The 22,525-nt window shown below is 45.4% G+C and overlaps 1 protein-coding gene across 1 annotated transcript in view; it reads right to left on the bottom strand.

The window, feature by feature from the left end:
* TBCA (tubulin folding cofactor A) overlaps positions 1 to 22,525 on the bottom strand; it is a 135,495-nt gene that overhangs the window by 49,031 nt on the left and 63,939 nt on the right. The gene's annotated exons all lie outside the window — the stretch shown is intronic.

Genomic DNA, 22,525 nt, shown 5'->3' with positions numbered 1-22,525 from the left:
ACACCTTAGGCCGACACCAGAAATAGGTCGATATGGACAAAAACAACATGGAAAAAGGTCGACATGAGGGGGGGGGTTTGGTTTTTTATTCTTTTTACTTTTTCATACTTTACGATCCACGTGAGCTACAATTGGGAACGGTAACCTGCCTAAAGCATGGCGAGTGAAGCGAGCCATGTGAGGGGACACGGTGCACTAATTGGGGTTCCCGGTCACAATACAAAGAAAACAACACCAAAAAAAAAAAAAAAACACAACAACAAATCATAAAAACCTCATGGCGACCTTTTTCCATGTCGACCTATTTTGGGTGTTGACCTAAGGTGTGTCTACCTAATTGGTGTTGACCTTGAGTCCCAGACCCGAGCAAGTGGTTGAGTGCTAATTCTGTAATAGAAGCCCTTTCTGTTAAGGGGCTGGATGTAATGACGCCCGAGTTTGGCGGCCATGCGGGATGCCGGCTGAACTAGACTTTTTTTTTTAAAGGAGTGATCACTTATGAGGCAAAACCATGCCTTGTAAGTGATTGCCCCTTTAAAAAAAACTAAAAAAGTATGAGTTCGGCTGGCATCCCGCATGGCCCCCAAACTCAGGCGTCATTACATTCGGCCAAGATATCTCAGCAATGGAAACTAATAACAGCAGAGGAAGAGCTACTATCTTAATCAATGATAGGTGCTCAATGGCACAAAGACGGATATGCAGTAGAGGTACAGTAAGGTTGTGCCCTGGGGTTTGCCAGAGCTGGGACCACCAAAACAGGGACACATCTGGTAACCTTACATGTCAGGAACATATTTACATAGCTCACTGAACATTTACGAAAAAAAAAAAAAAGTTGTAACAGGTGCATTTATTTTCTTTTTGTATTTCTAATAAGCGTCGCTTGCAAATAAGGTCATTTCACAGAAGAGATGCTGTAGGTACAGGGATAAAACAGCCAAATAAATGCAGAGGTGCAATGCGGCTGTTCCCCATTTAAATAAACAGCAACTGCCTCAACGCAAGCTGCCAACTGGGCTAAAACACTCTGGGGCAGATGTATTAAGCCTGGACAAGTGATAGGAGCGGATTGGCTGGTGCATTATCACCTTCCACTTCATCATTTCTCCAGGCTTAATACATCTGTCCCTCTGTTTCTAACTTACAAGGTCAACATAAAGGCTGCTCTATGGCCCTTATTTAGATTTCAAAAGGATCTACTGGCCATGTCGCAAAGTACCAATGTTCGGGAGTTTGCGCATGTGTACTGCATCATCGAAAGCAGGATGGGTGCAGATGTCACTTGACTGACAGTTTGCAGCCATTTGGGGGTGGGGAGGGGGCAATGATGGCCTCAGTTTATCCAAAATGGATGTGTGTTGGCTCAGTTTCTGAGGAGTGCGGAGGACAGGTTCTCCATCTTCAGCTGAAGGTCTCCCAGCCTCTTTGTAGGAGCTCACAGCTAAATGGAGCCACAAGTCCTAGGGCGCAGCACAGGATCACAAACACATGCAGTAGGCGTCTACATTTACAAGATGCCTCCTGCTGCAGTACCATATCAGTGCATCACTTAATGCATACTTTCTCCTGTATGCAGAGTTTTACGCACCTTAGCAAGCACTATCTATTCGTATGCTTGCAACAGCCCTATACTTGGTGAAAAGATGCATCTGATAATAGATGTATTTCTGCTTCCAGCCAACCTGGCATAGCAGCAGTTCCACTGGCATGTCCCCAACTGAACATGGTCTACGTGAGAATGCCCAACTACAGCCGATTTATGTCTCTTCAGTCCCAAGTGCAGATGCGAATGGATTGCGTACCACTCAGAATCGCCCACAGTTGTGAACGTTTGGTTCTGGAGTATGCACAGTGTGAAAACACGGCAAATGGGCGCAGGTTCAACCCCGATAGTGCTCCAATGCCACAGAGCTCTAAACAAGGAACAGACAAAGGTATAAATGCCAGCACATTTGGGATTAGGAGATCACGAAGATATGGCTACTGGCAAGTAAAATGACCTGACATAACTTGAAGACCATTTGAGAAAGAATTATTTTCCGCCCTGTTAAATCAGTCAAGTTCCTACTATTAGAGTTAGATCACTGGCAAAGGCGTTTATGCATCTCTGAATCTGACAAAGGCATCTGAGAGAAATTAAGAAAATGTGCAATGATGGAATGACCCTTTACTGCCTGTAAGCTTTATTTTTACCCCAACCAAGCTCAAAGTGTAGTCAGAATTCAGATTTTTAAATATGCCACTAAACGGATCTTAATTTGGAATGTTTAAAAAGTCACATACAAAGGGCTTCTAGCTAAACACCCAGTATACAAAAACAAATCTGAAATACAAAACTTTTAGGCAATAAATAACAGTACATGCATGTCAGTCTTATGTACTATTTGAATCAGGAGTGTGAGGGGCGGTTTATCAGGGATTTTTTTTCACCTGTCTCAGGCAGGCGAAACCAAATCTCTCACGGCAGCTCTGTTTTCACATCCACAGGATGTGAAAAAAACAACCCACAGGTTTCACTGAACCGGTGTGTTTCCGAAAAAAAAATTTTTTTCAGGTGATCCTAATAGGATAGCCCAAAAGAAATATAGGAGAAACATCGGGGCGGGGGGGACTTTGGGGAATTGCGAAAAACATCCATTTCTCAATCCCGATGTTTCTTCGCAGCTAATTGGATAATCCCCTTAGTCCTGTAAAAGGAGAAGTTCACCTGTAATGGTACTTTGGTATCAGGGAAGGAGGTCTGCATGTAACACTCTACCATGTCCTCCCCTCACAGTCAGAGATTTTGAAATCACTTGAACAAATAAATGTTATCCTGAGGAATACCAATGCTGTGATGTCAGGCATAACACAGACATAGGTGTGGTATGATAAGTCATGCCAACAACCATCATATAGACACTGATGAAATGGACATGTAATGCAGACATATCGTTCCTGATGGGCCAGTGGTGACTACTGGGGCCTGGTGGTCAGGTGACTAATTTCCGGCTGATGGAGCGGGCTTTCGGGAAGCATACCTGCCAAATCTAATTCTGACTCCTAACACGTGCATGACTTTAACAGCTGCATTACCCCCATAGCGCCTAACCCGGATGTCAACATTCTGACAGTTGATATTATTCACGTCGACATTCTGAGTGTGTCGACATAACTGTCGACACTGAAGTCAACATTATGAATGACGACATTGTCGTAATGTGGACCTAACGACTACATTCCAACACAGGGTGTGTGTGGAAGACTGCACGCTATACCCCTTCATTTAGGAGGTACTGTTAGAGAGTGTATCTAACCAATAAAATAAAAAAAAAGACAAGGCGCTTATGTTTACAAAATTAGCCACAGGGGTATATTAAATTGGCTAAAATAATCCTTAAATTATTTTTAAGAACATTTTCTGGGTAGTTGGCAAAGTTTAAATGATGGTGTAATGTTTTGTTCTACCATATATCATCTGAAAGGATGGATCTGTAGTCAAACTGATTAGTTCCTATCCCATAGCCCAGTGATTCCCCCCCACCCCAAAAAAAAAGTGTCTAGACAACTTGAGGTGCTGCAAGACTCTCTAAGGGGTGCTTCGGGTTGGTGGTCCAGGACCAAAGCAAATTATTTATGTACAAAGTGATAGGCAAAACTAGTGCTAGTGGCTGCCAATCATAAAACAGGTGGACAATCAGAAGGACAACTGTACACCCCACATAGCTGACCCTAAGGATGACAGACACAATTAACTATTTATTTTTCAAATATTTCAATAATAAAAACTTTTATTCTAGGGGTGCTGGAAAAAAAATGCTGATACAGGTTGAGTATCCCATATCCAAATATTCCGAAATACGGAATATTCCGAAATACGGACTTTTTTGAGTGAGAGTGAGATAGTGAAACCTTTGTTTTTTGATGGCTTAATGTACACAAACTTTGTTTAATACACAAAGTTATTAAAAATATTGTATTAAATGACCTTTAGGCTGTGTGTATAAGGTATATATGAAACATAAATGAATTGTGTGAATGTAGACACACTTTGTTTAATGCACAAAGTTATAAAAAAATAAGAATTTACTCACCAGTAATTCTATTTCTCGTAGTCCGTAGTGGATGCTGGGAACTCCGTAAGGACCATGGGGAATAGCGGGCTCCGAAGGAGGCTGGGCACTCTAGAAAGATTTATGACTACCTGGTGTGCACTGGCTCCTCCCACTATGACCCTCCTCCAAGCCTCAGTTAGGACACTGTGCCCGGACGAGCTGACATAATAAGGAAGGATTTTGAATCCCGGGTAAGACTCCTACCAGCCACACCAATCACACCGTACAACTCGTGATACTATATCCAGTTTGACAGTATGAAAACAACTGAGCCTGCCTCTCAACAGATGGCTCAACAATAACCCTTTAGTTAGCAATAACTATTTACAAGTATTGCAGACAATCCGCACTTGGGATGGGCGCCCAGCATCCACTACGGACTACGAGAAATAGAATTACCGGTGAGTAAATTCTTATTTTCTCCGACGTCCTAGTGGATGCTGGGAACTCCGTAAGGACCATGGGGATTATACCAAAGCTCCCAAATGGGCGGGAGAGTGCGGATGACTCTGCAGCACCGAATGAGAGAACTCCAGGCCCTCCTCAGCCAGGGTATCAAATTTGTAGAATTTTGCAAACGTGTTTGCCCCTGACCAAGTAGCTGCTCGGCAAAGTTGTAAAGCCGAGACCCCTCGGGCAGCCGCCCAAGATGAGCCCACCTTCCTTGTGGAATGGGCATTTACAGATTTTGGCTGTGGCAGGCCTGCCACAGAATGTGCAAGCTGAATTGTACTACAAATCCAGCGAGCAATAGTCTGCTTAGAAGCAGGAGCACCCAGCTTGTTGGGTGCATACAGGATAAACAGCGAGTCAGATTTTCTGACTCCAGCCGTCCTGGAAACATATATTTTCAGGGCCCTGACAACGTCTAGCAACTTGGAGTCCTCCAAATCCCTAGTAGCCGCAGGCACCACAATAGGCTGGTTCAGGTGAAACGCTGACACCACCTTAGGGAGAAACTGGGGACGAGTCATCAATTCTGCCCTATCCATATGGAAAATCAGATAAGGGCTTTTACATGATAAAGCCGCCAATTCTGACACTCGCCTGGCTGAAGCCAAGGCCAATAACATGACCACTTTCCACGTGAGATATTTCAGATCCACGGTTTTTAGTGGCTCAAACCAATGTGATTTTAAGAAACTCAACACCACGTTGAGATCCCAAGGTGCCACAGGAGGCACAAACGGGGGCTGAATATGCAGCACTCCTTTCACAAATGTCTGAACTTCAGGTACTGAAGCTAGTTCTTTTTGAAAGAAAATCGACAGAGCCGAGATCTGTACTTTAATGGAGCCTAGTTTTAGGCCCATATTCACTCCTGCTTGCAGGAAATGCAGATATCGACCTAGTTGAAATTCCTCTGTTGGGGCCTTTTCGGCCTCGCACCATGCAACATATTTCCGCCATATGCGGTGATAATGATTTGCCGTAACATCTTTCCTGGCTTTAATAAGCGTAGGAATGACTTTTCCTTCAGGATCCGGCGTTCAACCGCCATGCCGTCAAACGCAGCCGCGGTAAGTCTTGGAACAGACAGGGCCCCTGCTGTAGCAGGTCTTGTCTGAGCGGCAGAGGCCACGGGTCCTCTGAGATCATCTCTTGAAGTTCCGGGTACCACGCTCGTCTTGGCCAATCCGGAACCACGAGAATTGTGTTTACTCCTCGCTTTCTTATTATTCTCAATACCTTTGGTATGAGAGGCAGAGGAGGGAACACATAAACCGACTGGTACACCCACGGTGTCACTAGAGCGTCCACAGCTATCGCCTGAGGGTCCCTTGACCTGGCGCAATATCTTTTTAACTTTTTGTTGAGGCGGGACGCCATCATGTCCACCTGTGGTTTTTCCCAACGGTTTACCAGCATCTGGAAGACTTCTGGATGAAGTCCCCACTCTCCCGGGTGGAGGTCGTGTCTGCTGAGGAAGTCTGCTTCCCAGTTGTCCACTCCCGGAATGAACACTGCTGACAGTGCTAGTACATGATTCTCCGCCCATCGGAGAATTCTTGTGGCTTCTGCCATTGCCATCCTGCTTCTTGTGCCACCCTGTCGATTTACATGGGCGACTGCCGTGATGTTGTCTGACTGGATCAGCACCGGCTGGTGTAGGAGCAGGGATTTTGCTTGACTTAGGGCATTGTAAATGGCCCTTAGTTCCAGAATATTTATGTGAAGGGAAGTCTCCTGACTCGACCATAGTCCTTGGAAGTTTCTTCCCCGTGTGACTGCCCCCCAGCCTCGAAGGCTGGCATCCGTGGTCACCAGGACCCAGTCCTGTATGCCGAACCTGCGGCCCTCTAGAAGATGGGCACTCTGCAGCCACCACAGTAGAGACACCCTGGTTCTTGGAGACAGGGTTATTAAGCGATGCATCTGAAGATGCGATCCGGACCATTTGTCCAACAGGTCCCACTGAAAGATTCTGGCATGGAACCTGCCGAAGGGAATTGCTTCGTAAGAAGCTACCATCTTTCCCAGGACCCGCGTGCAGTGATGCACCGATACCTGTTTTGGTTTCAGGAGGTCTCTGACTAGAGATGACAACTCCCTGGCTTTCTCCTCCGGGAGAAACACTTTTTTCTGGACTGTATCCAGAATCATACCCAGGAACAGTAGACGTGTCGTCGGAACCAGCTGTGACTTTGGGATATTCAGAATCCAGCCGTGCTGGTGCAGCACTTCCTGAGATAGTGCTACTCCCACCAACAACTGTTCCTTGGACCTCGCCTTTATTAGGAGATCGTCCAAGTACGGGATAATAAAAACTCCCTTTTTTCGAAGGAGTATCATCATTTCCGCCATAACCTTGGTAAATACCCTCGGTGCCGTGGACAGTCCAAACGGCAGCGTCTGGAATTGGTAATGGCAATCCTGTACCACAAATCTGAGGTACTCCTGGTGAGGTAAATGGGGACATGCAAGTAAGCATCCTTGATGTCCAGGGATACCATGTAATCCCCCTCGTCCAGGCTTGCAATAACCGCCCTGAGCGATTCCATCTTGAACTTGAATTTTTTTATGTATGTGTTCAAGGATTTCAAATTTAAAATGGGTCTCACCGAACCGTCCGGTTTCGGCACCACAAATAGTGTGGAATAGTAACCCCGGCCTTGTTGAAGTAGGGGTACCTTGATTATCACCTGCTGGGAATACAGCTTGTGAATTGCCGCTAGCACCGCCTCCCTGTCTGAGGGAGCAATCGGCAAGGCAGATTTTAGGAACCGGTGGGGTGGAGACGCCTCGAATTCCAGTTTGTACCCCTGAGATACTATTTGAAGGATCCAGGGATCCACCTGTGAGCGAGCCCACTGATCGCTGAAATTCTTGAGGCGGCCCCCCACCGTACCTGGCTCCGCCTGTGGAGCCCCACCGTCATGCGGCGGACTTGGAAGAAGAAGCGGGGGAGGACTTTTGCTCCTGGGAACCTGCTGTTTGTTGCAGCCTTTTTCCCCTACCTCTGCCTCTGGACAGAAAAGACCCGCCTTTTCCACGCTTGTTTTTCTGGGTCCGAAAGGACTGAACCTGATAAAACGGCGCCTTCTTAGGCTGTGAGGGGACATGGGGTAAAAATGCTGACTTCCCAGACGTTGCTGTGGAAACTAGGTCCGAGAGACCATCCCCAAATAATTCCTCACCCTTATAAGGCAAAACTTCCATGTGCCTTTTAGAATCTGCATCTCCTGTCCACTGGCGAGTCCATAAGCCTCTCCTAGCAGAAATGGAAAATGCACTTACTTTAGATGCCAGCCGGCAGATTTCCCTCTGTGCATCTCTCATATATAAGATCAAGTCTTTGATATGGTCTATGGTTAGCAGGATCGTGTCTCTGTCTAGTGTGTCAATATTTTCTGACAGTTTATCTGACCACGCAGCGGCAGCACTGCACATCCATGCTGACGCAATAGCTGGCCTAAGTATAATGCCTGAGTGTGTGTATACAGACTTCAGGATCGCCTCCTGCTTTCTATCAGCAGGTTCCTTGAGGGCGGCCGTATCCGGAGACGGTAGTGCCACCTTTTTAGACAAACGTGTGAGCGCTTTATCCACCCTAGGAGGTGTTTCCCAACGTGACCTATCCTCTGGCGGGAAAGGGAACGCCATTAGTACCTTCTTAGGAATTACCAATTTTTTATCAGGGAAAGCCCACGCTTCTTCACACACTTCATTTAATTCATCTGATGGGGGAAAAACTACGGGTAGTTTTTTCTCCCCAAACATAATACCCTTTTTAGTGGTACCTGTATTTATATCAGAAATGTGTAACACCTCTTTCATTGCCTCAATCATGCAGTGAATGGCCTTAGTGGGCATCAGGTTAGACTCATCGTCGTCGACACTGGTATCAGTATCAGTGTCGACATCTGCGTCTGCGATCTGAGGTAGCGGGCGTTTCAGAGCCCCTGATGACCTTTGAGACGCCTGGACAGGCACGAGCTGAGAAGTCGGCTGTCCCACATTTGGCATGTCGTCAAATTTCTTATGTAAGGAGTCTATACGTGCACTCATTTCTTTCCATAAGCTCATCCACTCAGGTGTCTGCCCCGCAGGGGGTGACATCCCTTCTAAAGGCATCTGCTCCGTCTCCACATCATTATCCTCATCAAACATGTCGACACAGCCGTACCGACACACCGCACACACACAGGGAATGCTCTAACAGAGGACAGGACCCACAAAAGCCCTTTGGGGGGACAGAGTGAGAGTATGCCAGCACACACCAGAGCGCTATATAATGCAGGGACTAACTGAGTTATGTCCCCTATAGCTGCTTTTTCTATATAAATGTATACTGCGCCTAAATTTAGTGCCCCCCCCCCCCCCCTCTCTTTTTTACCCTTTTCTGTAGTGTAGACTGCAGGGGAGAGCCAGGGAGCTTCCTTCCAGCGGAGCTGTGAGGGAAAAATGGCGCCAGTGTGCTGAAGGAGATAGCTCCGCCTTTTTTCCGCGGACTATTCTCCCGCTTTTTCCTATATTCTGGCAGGGGTATTTTCCACATATATAGCCCCTGGGGCTATATATTGTGGTATTTTTGCCAGCCAAGGTGTTATTATTGCTTCTCAGGGCGCCCCCCCCCCCAGCGCCCTGCACCCTCAGTGACCGGAGTGTGAAGTGTGTGTGAGGAGCAATGGCGCACAGCTGCAGTCCTGTGCGCTACCTTGGTGAAGACTGATGTCTTCTGCCGCCGATTTTCCGGACCTCTTCTTGCTTCTGGCTCTGTAAGGGGGACGGCGGCGCGGCTCCGGGACCGAACACCAAGGCTGGGCCTGCGGTCGATCCCTCTGGAGCTAATGGTGTCCAGTAGCCTAAGAAGCCCAAGCTGGCTGCAAGCAGGCAGGTTCGCTTCTTCTCCCCTTAGTCCCTCGCTGCAGTGAGCTTGTTGCCAGCAGGTCTCACTGAAAATAAAAAACCTAATTTCTATACTTTCTTTCTAAAGGCTCAGGAGAGCCCCTAGTGTGCATCCAACCTCGGCCGGGCACAAAATCTAACTGAGGCTTGGAGGAGGGTCATAGTGGGAGGAGCCAGAGCACACCAGGTAGTCATAAATCTTTCTAGAGTGCCCAGCCTCCTTCGGAGCCCGCTATTCCCCATGGTCCTTACAGAGTTCCCAGCATCCACTAGGACGTCAGAGAAATATTGGCTAAAATGACCTTCAGGCTGTGTGTATAAGGTGTATATGTAACATAAATGCATTCTGTGCTTAGATTTAGGACCCATCACCATGATATCTCATTATGGTATGCAATTATTTCAAAATACGGAAAAATCCCATATCCAAAATACCTCTGGTCCCAAGCATTTTGGATAAGGGAGACTCAACCTGTACTCTAGGATGCCAGGGCCCAATAAAGTTTGGGAACCACAGTGATAGCCTATGATTTGTATTACTCCATCAAGATAACATGTAAAAATGACATGAAGCTTACACACACAAAAAAAAAAGGTGAATAAGGACTAAAACACAATTTTATAAAGATACATATTTATTTTACTGTCACTCTCAGTTGGGAGGAAGAATAAATAGCGTGGCGAGCGCAGCGAGGCCGCAAGGGTCTCATTTGCACTCGCCCAGCTGTCTGTATGCCAGCGGTCGGGATCCCGGCGCTGGTATGCTGGCTACCGGCATACCATACTACACCCATTGTTAGATACATACAGCCCTTACACTGATGCAGTGATTACAATTCTACTGCTTAGTGTTTTACTGTTTTAGACCGTCAATGACAACCAAAACCATCGCCTCCCATCATCAAGATTGGATCGGGCTGGTTGAAAATGAATCCCACAGGTAAACCTATATAATGGGCGGTATTCAATTCTTTTCACCCCCTTTCACACCCATTCTGTGTCTGCTGACAGGTGTGGTATAATCATTTCACCTCCCTACCCCCACGGTAGCGAGGGCACCCAATCAGTTACGCAGCTAAACCTGATTACTATGGGCGCAATATGCGCGATAACGGGGACCACTTTAGAAAGGAGATTGGGAGTGATATCATTTGAATACCGCCCATTGTGTTTAATATGACCGGAGGAAATATTCTGAATTGCAAGGTAAGACCAAGTGTGCGATGACAGAAGAGTTGCAGATAATAGCAGCTCAGTCTCCTTTATTGCTACAGAGATGTTGCTTGTTACAATCTGAACCTTATCTTTAGCATCTGTCAAACAGCAGCCAATCCTGCCTCACTGTAGCTACTGGGAAGAGTCTCAGCCAGGTCTGACTCCTGAGATCTCCCTTTCCAGCAAATGGAGGCTAGCATCCATTACTTTACCACTTTATCTTATCTGTCAGAGCGTTTTCACAAGCATCAAAAACACTACAAATATAAGTAGGCTATAAAAGGCAGGTTTCTTTCCAGGACAGCAGGGAACAAAGGAACACAGAGCTCTAGACGTTACACGGCATCTTCATTTTCAGGAACACAGTGATCTGCAAGAGTGAAAGCAGAATACGCTCCATAACACAAAACCAACGTCGCAGGTACACCGCGCATTTAGCCTACATTAATGCAACCTCCAAATCTGAAAAATACATGTATAGCATTATACAAAGCTTGCCCAATATCGGTGATCATTCACTTTTTATTCCCAAAGCTGCCCTGGATATAAATATACACTGGAAAGTTGTTTTTAGTTATTTAGCTGTATCGCTACCGTCCATTAGAGAATGCAAACGTTTGCATGTAGGTCTAAACCTAAGCTGACCTGTCAATGCGGATTAACGTTTCCAAATACTATGCAGTAAATACAAACAAGTCTCTATTGAAACTTATTTGATTTTTCTTTTAAATATAATTTACAATTTTATACTTTTGTTTTATTTTATTTTGCTCCTAGTATTCTATTTAAATACAAAAGGAACCCAAATTACCAAACTTATTTAAGAAATAAAAATAAAATAAATAAATAAATAGATAGATACTATTCTCCTCCAGCAGCTACTGGGAAGAGTATAAAAACAAATATACAAATCCCTGTATGAGTTTGCAGACCATCTTGACAAATCATTATGTGATATTTAAGTTATTGTTATGTGTGTGTGTTTGTTTCTTTGCTTGTTTGGGTGTGTGTTTTGGGGGGGAGTTGCCCTAAGTTATAAAATAAACATTAATGCCCTTATTTATGAATGAGTGATACATTTCACTGCGAGTGGTAAATTGCACCAGCCAATCACCTCCTATCATTTTTCAAACACTGTCTGTAACATGGCAGTTAGGAGCTGATTGGCTGGTGCAATTTACCACTCACAGTAAAATTTATCACTCATTGATAAATAAGGGCATATAACTGTAAAATCATTGACATCTTAGCACGTTAACTCGCATGACCACAGAGATGTACGACCATGTATCTGCTCTATATGCAGAATCTACAAAGCTTCGAATACTAATAATTTCAGCCATGCTACAGTGTAAACGTTTTTTGAGGCGACACTATAAAATCCAGCATTTGTAATCCAGCTGCGTGCCTATTAGCTGTGAACCATAGCAGCACAGCTCATTCTACTAATCTTCTCTCTTAACCACACTTATTTGCCTATTTTTTTATTTTTACCGTTTCTCCTTTACACAATACAACACTGCCCCTTCTAAGATTAATTGATCATCAATTTAATCCTAATTTGGACCAAGTCAGGTGGTAAATGGACCATTTTTGCTCGATTGTTAGTGAAATGTGTGCAAGCACATTGATAAATTTTGATTATTTGTCAATTACCACCAAATGAGCTAAATCTATTGAATAAATTCTAACCTGATTGCTATAATAGAGTTTGAAAATATTGCTATTGATAATGATTCTCGGTAATGGTCTTTTCCGGCTGCAGTTCCTCGGTTGTCGGCGAGACAACAAAGAATTCATTTTTCATAACATCAGCGGGGTATGCCTCAGCAATCCTTCATTAATCAGTTACATTATGGGGCTGCTCCTCCGTAATGTGTGTTGCTTTGCTCAGAAAGCCTAAAACACTTTGTCATATTTTATGTCAATTACCAGTAATTTTAATATCCTTCCGTCAAGGCATCTTGTAATAGTTAACATATGCTACAGTAAGTGTCTTAAGACTCCTTGAGATGAGTTATACTGCAGATATGGTTGCAAGTCACAATGCCATCGCTGGAATGCAAATAACAAAAAACGACAGGCTAATGAGAAAAATGTCCCTTGATCTTAATTTCTGATTGCACAGGCTAAGTCACTTAGAGCCAGGGTGGAGCTGCGCTGCTTTTAAACGAATCTGCCAGTGTGTTTTCCCAAAGTTAATGGAAAAGCCGCTCTCTGGAAAATGGAAAAAAGAATTAGACCCGACACACATTCAGCAACCCTAATACTGTATTTTTGAGGCATGTAGCCAGAGCCGGTTCAAATGACAAAACCAAATTACTGTTGTCATTTTATTAAGGGTATCCGCTGTGCAAGGAGCTAACTGAAATGTGCAAAACTGTATAAAAGCCATGTACAGTGTTTTTAACTTCCAGAGAAGAAAAGGAAGCCTGGGGGCAATGCTTCATTTTACCTTCCTCTGTGACTGCAGGTCCGGCCCAAGGTCACACTTTAGTAAATGTGCACCCGGCACCGTTGCGGAATTATAAATGATATAGAATTGAGGCCACTGTTCAGTGAATTTCTATTTCAGTAACAGAATATGCTGCCACTGACTCAAACGGATTTCTTTATTACAGGCGAGAAATTAATCATAATCTCGCTTTTCAGGTTTGAATAGGCAGGTAGTTAAGCTGTAAACGGATTGTGTAAAACCAAAAGATCAATGTGCAGCGCAGAAGTTAATGAAGATTCTCTCATTTTCATTAGATAAAAATGACCTCATCTGAGAACTTGGGAAAAATAATTTGATTGAAATATCTTCAGCGTTTGTAATATTGTAAGTGTTACACAGGTCTTGATGAGAGAAACAAACTAAAATAATGACTAGAACCAGTATTAATATACATTATTATTTATACCATCTACCGTGGCTTTGAGCCTGGGAAACAAATTACGGACATGGGCATTTCATTAAATCTATTCAATTTCAATGACATTATACTTTTGAAAAGGTAGCGAGTTCTGTACGGGCAGCGGCGATATAGGCTACTGTGCCCTTTTCCCAGGCTGTGCCGGTGATCAACAAGATCTAAAATGCTCTTTAAAAAGGTTTCCTAACATCTTCTCTTTACCAAGGCGGCAACATCTTGGTAGGATGAAGACAATTTATTCCACAATCTCTTTTCTTCAAAGATAGAACAATATGTTTATAATAAAGTATTCCATATTGATAACGCCAAACACTAGGCAACAAAAACAAACCCCACTTTTTCATGATCATAAGTCCTCCTCTATTTCTCTTTTTAAATCTGATACCCAACAAGTTTTCACTAGGAAGAGATGTTCGGTAAAAAGAAAAATTAAACCTTACAGCTGTTTCTATTTTATTTTTATGTACAAGTCATCTTAGACTTTTATTGATGTAATTTAATTTGGACTTGTTTGCCCAGTGTACAATGGAACAGATGACCTGGACCCATACCTACCTCTCTGGCAGTCTTTATGTGGTACTGGATTGTCGGACAAGCACCCAAAAATCAACAGTGCACAGATGTCATTTTAGCACAATAAAGAGCCCTCCCGATAAGTATGGTTCAAACACTAAATTAAAATTTGATGAATTTGGAAATGCCAGAAACAAGATAAAGTCTCGTGTATGGAAGCGGAGGTCAAAAAACAAACAAAATAAAAACTTCTCATGTGATTTAGATGTAAAAGAAAAACAACAAAAAGCCCCATCAAACAGTCTGCCCATCAGAATACTACTACAGACGAGACTTGTAGATCAGAGCTGAACATCCCACTGGCATTAAACATGCTGTTGTAATGGAACAGGATCGGGATGTTGGTGCTTGGGATGCTGGTGGTCAGAATACGGATGCCTGTAAGTCGAGTATTTTAACACTAACCTTCCATACCCGCAGTCTGGCCCTAAACTTCCCCAGTGGTGCCTAAACCTAAATACACCCCCCCCTTTTCCTGTTTAGTGCCCAAAACTGTAATCCCCTCCCCAGCCTAACACTAACCTCCCCTATACTGCCTAAAACTAACACCCCCCACCCCGCTGCCTAACCCTATCCAGCCCCGCAACACCAGTATGCTGACAAGATCCCGCTGCAACTGGCCGTGGTACTGCAGATAGAGGTCAATGGAGAACACTATATTGACCAGGGTGTATTTAGCCAAATAATACCGCCTACTACCGACTGCAAGTGGGTAGGGGGTCATTGGAACCTATACATTTCACTCCCACACCCATCTGCCTGCTTTCATTAGCACTGAAAAATATTTGTAAAAGAATGTAATAAGTGTGTCTTCATATACTGTAGCCTGTGTATCAATACCATCTTCATTTAAGAACAATAAAAATGTATTTGAATAAATGAAAACACTGTGTGCAATATAGAATTACTGTGCAGTGTAAAACATAGTAATCATTGGAAAGCTTTGATAGAAAGTACAACCCACTGACAAAAAACAAACAAAATCGTTTCAAACAAAGGACCCGATACAGAGGTTGGACACAAATTCCACCACGACTGCGATTACGTATATAGCGGATTTGCAAAAAAAAAGCCAAAAAACTGCCAATGTCACAGCTGCAGGGATTTGTACTGGGCTTCCGCAGTCAGAGTTTCAGATCCGCCATTTGCATACAAAGAGCACCAGCAATCTGCTCAGAATATCGTAACTAAGACGCCGGAGCCTTTACGCGGGTTGTGCAATAAGGTTCTGGTTGCACAAAAAGTATTTTAACTACACAGTAAACATGAAATTGTTTTCAAATTACTCACCAGAAGGGTCTATGCAAACTTGCATGTGGTCAAACCACCTGAACAGTTACATGCTGAGCGCAGCTTCCGGATACATTTATAGGCTTGATACACCCTTTTTGAAATGCGAGTAAGGGTATACCTATACCTACCATCTGTCTTCTCTTCTGTTGGACACGGAGGGTGCATTTTAATAAATGTGAATCAGGAAAAAAAAAAAAAAACCTGCTCTACACATGCATATAGTTGTTTCTTTTTCATGCTATCACCAATCGAGTGGAGGACACGGAAGAGGAGACGACGACACTCCTGACCATCATCATAGGCTTCAAGAAACCTCTATTTGAAGGGATGTACATTTCTATATCTATTAATAGATTAGAAACACCTAGGATATCAAGTCCTACTATTTGTATTTACTTGTGGTAAATGTATTCTGTGCAGCTTTTGTTGCGCCAATCATCAGGGATTTATTTATCAGACTGTTACAAATTTACTCCGCTACCTCTTCTGCCTGTGAAGGTGGACATGCCTAAGCATATAATACCAACAGAAGAAAAATAAATAAAATACACCCCACCCCTTACAGCAGTAGCAGACGTGCTGTTGCTAGATGCCCTTCCCTTAGCCTACTCCAATTCTTAGTAAGCCAAGCTTCAACAAAATGGCACCACTGTACATAGACATGAGATAGAAATTGTATGTAAACCAATTATGTGACTTTCAGTGCATCACAAAGAGGTTTTCAGTGGGGAGAACGGGACTGCATAATGAAGATACTGGGGAGTTGTGTGACTTTGGAAAGCTCTATAATATCAGAGGAGGCAGAATGTTTAGTATCGAGTTTATTACTAAATTATTCATGTACAAAGGCAGGAATTCAGCCTTCAATCTTAGCTTCTGTAACAAACAGAAAGGAAAGGTCAGAAGCAGAATATGGGGAAACCCTGTGGCAAGGTGAACATAATGACCCCGTAAAATAAGTTGGAAGTGAACAAGCCCGGCTGTACAGGGGAAATGCGTCTTCCTTCCTATACGGACCCATTACCCTTTATCTCCTAACCAACGGACCTCACACCTTATTGATTTATGCTGATCAACATGCAGCACTGACCGTACCCCACTGGAGTCATTTTGCCACTCAGGGTACCCTTTTCTGTTTGTTTCCCTCAGAATATCAGCACTACTCAATTCATTTTGTATATGGTATTAATAAGCATTAATTGTGCTCTCTCTGTGTATGGAAACCTATTTTCACGCATATACTTCATGCTTGAAATATATTCAAACGCCAAAGAATTACAGGGTACATATAATCTTTCCAGTAGTGGCCATTGAATTTCAGTGTAAGTTCTCAGCATCTCAGTGAACACACGATAGTACCTCTGCGGACACAATTTGTGTGTGGTGTTATGAACCTACTCCACAGATACATGTATTTAGATTTCTGCATGGCTAAGATGTCCTTTTGGGTCTGATTATTGTGATCACACAAACTCTGGGACATGCAGCACTGACAGTGCCTTTGGAATTACTTTTTCACTCAGGGATCTGAGTGATAATTTGTATTCCCTTTGTTTATATTTATTGTTATCACTTGTAGCTCACTAGTGCTATCTAACTCATTCAGTGTATGGTGTTGAGATATTAAAATATCAATTGTAATACTTAATTGTGCCCTCTCTGCGTATGTAGCTTCTTTTCATGCATAAAACTCATGGTTCATTTATACAAGTGTATTACTGTAAATATACAGCAATATGTCCGTGGTTAATAAGATTTTACTTACCGGTAAATCTATTTCTCGTAGTCCGTAGAGGATGCTGGGGACTCCGTAAGGACCATGGGGAATAGACGTGCTCCGCAGGAGATAGGGCACTTTAAGAAAGCTTTGGATTCTGGGTGTGCACTGGCTCCTCCCTCTATGTCCCTCCTCCAGACCTCAGTTAGAGAAACTGTGCCCAGCGGAGATGAACAGTACGAGGAAAGGATTTTTGTAAATCTAAGGGCAAGATCCATACCAGCCACACCAATCACACCGTATAACTTGTGATAAACTACCCAGTTAACAGTATGAACAATAACATAGCCTCGGTTCAAACCCGATCAACTATAACATAACCCTTATGTAAGCAATAACTATATACAAGTCTTGCAGAAGAAGTCCGCACTTGGGACGGGCGCCCAGCATCCTCTACGGACTACGAGAAATTGATTTACCGGTAAGTAAAATCTTATTTTCTCTAACGTCCTAGAGGATGCTGGGGACTCCGTAAGGACCATGGGGATTATACCAAAGCTCCCAAACGGGCGGGAGAGTGCGGATGACTCTGCAGCACCGATTGAGCAAACAGGAGGTCCTCCTCAGCCAGGGTATCAAACTTATAGAACTTTGCAAAGGTGGTGTTTGACCTCGACCAAGTAGCAGCTCGGCACAGTTGTAGTGCCGAGACCCCTCGGGCAGCCGCCCAAGAAGAGCCCACCTTCCTAGTGGAATGGGCCTTAACCGATTTAGGCAATGGCAATCCTGCCGAAGAATGCGCCTGCTGAATCTTGTTACAGATCCAGCGAGCAATAGTCTGCTTTGAAGCAGGAGCGCCAACCTTGTTGGCCGCATATAGAACAAACAGAGCTTCGGTCTTCCTGATCCTAGCTGTTCTGGTCACATAAATCTTCAAAGCCCTGACCACATCCAGGGACTCGGAATCCTCCAAGTCCTGTGTAGCCACAGGCACAATAGGTTGGTTCATATGAAAAGATGAGACCACCTTGGGCAGAAATTGAGGACGAGTCCTCAACTCTGCCCTATGCACGTGAAAAATCAGGTATGGGCTTTTATATGATAAAGCCGCCAATTCCGAAACCCGCCTTGCAGAAGCTAAGGCCAACAGCATGACCACTTTCCAAGTGAGGTATTTCAACTCCACTGTTTGGAGTGGTTCAAACCAAGGTGACTTGAGGAAACGTAATACCACGTTAAGATCCCAAGGCGCCACCGGAGGTACAAAGGGAGGCTGAATATGCAGCACGCCCTTCACAAAAGTCTGTACTTCAGAAAGAGAAGCCAATTCTCTTTGAAAGAAAATGGATAAGGCCGAAATTTGAACCTTTATGGACCCTAATTTTAGGCCCAAATTCACTCCCGTTTGAAGGAAGTGAAGTAGACGGCCCAACTGGAACTCCTCCGTAGGAGCAGCTCTGGCCTCACACCAAGAAACATATTTTCGCCATATACGGTGATAATGTTTCGACGTCACGTCCTTCCTAGCCTTGATCAGGGTAGGAATGACCTCCTCCGGAATCCCTTTTTCCGCTAGGATCCGGCGTTCAACCGCCATGCCGTCAAACGCAGCCGCGGTAAGTCTTGGAACAGACAGGGCCCCTGCTGCAGCAGGTCCTGCCTTAGAGGAAGAGGCCACGGATCTTCTGTGAGCAACTCTTGCAGATCCGGATACCAAGTCCTCCTTGGCCAATCTGGAACAATGAGGATTGTTCTGACCCTTCTTCTTCTTATTATCCTCAACACCTTGGGTATGAGAGGTAGAGGAGGAAACACATAGACCGATCTGAACACCCAAGGTGTCACCAGAGCGTCTACCGCTACCGTCTGAAGGTCTCTTGACCTGACGCAATACCTCTTTAGCTTTTTGTTGAGGCGGGACGCCATCATGCCTATCTGAGGAAGTCCCCACCGATCCGTGATCTGTGTGAAGACTTCTTGATGAAGTCCCCACTCACCCGGATGCAGGTCGTGCCTGCTGAGGAAGTCCGCCTCCCAGTTGTCCACCCCCGGGATGAACACTGCTTATAGTGCGCTTACATGACCTTCCACCCAGCGTAGAATCCTGGTCGCCTCTGCCATGGCCACCCTGCTCCTTGTGCCGCTTTGTCGGTTTACATGAGCCACTGCCGTGACATTGTCTGACTGAATCAGAACCGGTTTGTTCCGAAGCCATTCCTCCGCTTGGCATAGGGCGTTGTATATGGCCCTCAACTCCAGGACATTGATGTGGAGACCAGTCTCTAGGCTTGACCAGAGACCCTGGAAATTTCTTCCTAGTGCGACAGCTCCCCAACCTCGGAGGCTCGTGTCCGTGGTCACCAGGACCCAGTCCTGAATGCCGAACCTGCGACCCTCCAGGAGTTGAGCACTGCGCAGCCACCATAGGAGAGACACCCTGGCCCTGGGAGACAGGGTGACCCGTTTTTGCATGTGTAGATGGGACCCGGACCATTTGTCCAATAGGTCCCATTGAAAGGTCCTTGCATGGAACCTGCCGAAGGGGATGGCCTCGTATGAAGCCACCATCTTCCCCAGAACCCTCGTGCAATGATGCACCGAAACCTTTTTCGGCTTCAATAGGTTCCTGACCTGAGCTCCGAGCTCCTGAGCCTTCTCCACTGGAAGAAAAACTCTTTTTTGGTATGTGTCTAGAATCAGGTCCAAAAAGGTCAGACGCGTTGCAGGGACTAGCTGGGATTTCGGTAAATTGAGAATCCAGCCGTACCTCTGCAACGTCTTCACGGACAGAGACACGCTGTCCAGCAACTTCTCCCGAGATCTCGCCTTTATGAGGAGATCGTCCAAGTACGGGATAATTGTGACGCCCTGCCTGCGCAGGAGCACCATCATTTCCGCCATTACCTTGGTGAAAATTCTCGGGGCCGTGGAAAGACCAAACGGCAACGTCTGAAATTGGTAGTGACAGTCCTGTACTGCAAATCTCAGGAACGCCTGGTGAGGAGGGAAAATCGGAACATGAAGGTATGCATCCTTTATATCCAGGGACACCATCCAATCCCCCCCCTCCAGGCTGGCGATGACCACTCTGAGCGATTCCATTTTGAACTTGAACCTCTTCAAGTACAGGTTCAGGGATTTCAGATTTAAAATGGGTCTGACCGAACCGTCCGGTTTCGGTACCACAAACAGGGATGAATAATAACCCTCTCCTTGCTGGAGATGAGGAACTTCGACTATCACCTGTTGAATGTACAATTTGTGAATTGCAGCTAACACCAGCTCCCTCTCCGACGGGGAAGCCGGCAGAGTCGATTTGAAAAACCGGCGAGGAGGCATGTCTTCGAATTCCAGTCTGTATCCCTGGGAAACAATCTCTATTGCCCAGGCATCCACCTGTGAGAGAACCCAGATGTGGCTGAAAAGACGAAGACGTGTCCCCACTTGATCTGACCCCCCCCCCCCGGAAAGCCCCAGCGTCATGCGGTGGACTTTGCGGAAGTAGGGGAGGACTTCTGCTCTTGGGAACTAGCCGAGTGCAGCTTTTTTCCCTTGCCTTTACCTCTGGCAACAGAGGACGATCCTCGTACCTTCTTGCTTTTATTGGAACGAAAGGACTGCATTTGATAATGCGGTGCCTTTTTAGCATGCTGCGGGGGAACATAAGGTAAAAAATTCGATTTACCGGCCGTAGCAGTAGATACAAGGTCCGAGAGGCCTTCTCCAAACAACTCCTCCCCCTTGTAAGGCAATGACTCCATATGCCGCTTTGAGTCGGCGTCTCCCGTCCACTGTCGGGTCCACAAGAGTCGCCTAGCAGAAATAGACATAGCGTTTATTCTGGAGCTTAGTAAACAAATGTCTCTCTGAGCATCCCTCATATACAAGGCAGCATCTCTGATATGCTCAATGGTCATTAGAATGGTATCCCTATCTAAGGTGTCAATCTCCGTAGATAAGGAGTCTGCCCATGCCACGACAGCACTACAAACCCAGGCCGACGCCATGGCCGGTCTAACGATAGTTCCTGAATGTGTGTAAATGTGCTTCATGGTAATTTCCTGCTTGCGATCAGCAGGATCCTTGAGGGAAGCAGTATCCGGAGAAGGCAGTGCCACCTTCTTGGATAAGCGTGTCAGTGCCTTGTCTACTTTAGGCGAAGATTCCCATCGTAGCCTATCCTTCTGTGGAAAAGGATACGCCATAAGAATCCTTTTGGGAACATGTAGTCTCCTATCCGGAGACTCCCAAGCCTTTTCGCACAATTCGCTTAGCTCAAATGAGGACGGAAACGTGACCTCAGGCTTTTTCCCTTTATACATGTGAACCCTCGTGTCAGGGACAGGGGGTTCCTCAGTGATATGCAAAACCTCTTTTATGGCAATAATCATGTATCGAATACCCTTTGCCACCTTCGGCTGTAATTTTGCATCCTCATAGTCGACACTAGAGTCAGTATCTGTGTCAGCGACCTGGGATATGGGGCGCTTTTGAGACCCTAAAGGTCCTGGCGCCACAGGGACAGGCACGGTCTGGCTACCTGACTGATCCCTAGCCTCAGCCTTGTCTAAACTTTTATGCAGGAGATTCACATTTGCATTTAAGACATTCAGCATATCCACCCAGTCCGCTGTCGGCGTTGCCGACGGCGACCTGACATTCAAACACTCCCCCTCCACATTAAGCGAGCCTTCCTCGTCAAACATGTCGACACACACGTACCGACACACTTCACACACACAGGGAAACTCTTTTCTGAAGACAGTATCCCCTTTAAGGCCCTTTGGAGAGACAGAGAGAGAGTATGCCAGCACACACCCCAGCGCAATGACCCTGGAGACCAACATAAAATGTTTTTTTTCCCCAGCATCGCTGTATAATATCTTATCCGCCAATTATGTGCCCCCCCCCCCCCCCCCCCTCTCTCTTTTAAACACCCCTTCACCATGTGTAAGCAGGGTAGAGTCCGGGGAGCTTCCTCTCAGCGTTCTGTGGAGAGAAAAATGGCGCTGGTGAGTGCTGAGGGAGAAGCCCCGCCCCCTCGGCGGCGGGCTTCGGTCCCGCTCAAATTTGTGTAATAATGGCGGGGGCTCTTTTATATACATGTACAGTGCCCAGCTGCACATGTATATATCTTTTTGCCATGTTTTGAGGTGTTATTATTGCTGCCCAGGGCGTCCCCCCTGCGCCCTGCACCCATACAGTGACCGGAGTGTGTGAGGTGTGTGGAGCAATGACACACAGCTGCGGTGCTGTGCGTTACCTCAGTGAAGCCGCTGAAGGCTTCTGCCACCTGAGACGTCTTCTTGCTTCTGTTCTTCTGGCTCTGTGAGGAGAACGGCGGCGTGGCTCCGGGGGTGGACGCC

Source organism: Pseudophryne corroboree, chromosome 1, assembly GCF_028390025.1.
Source record: "Pseudophryne corroboree isolate aPseCor3 chromosome 1, aPseCor3.hap2, whole genome shotgun sequence".
In the NCBI taxonomy this organism is placed as follows: Eukaryota; Metazoa; Chordata; class Amphibia; order Anura; family Myobatrachidae; genus Pseudophryne; species Pseudophryne corroboree.
The sequence above is the reverse complement of the archived record's forward strand: the minus strand, read 5'-3'. Positions and strand labels throughout refer to the sequence as shown.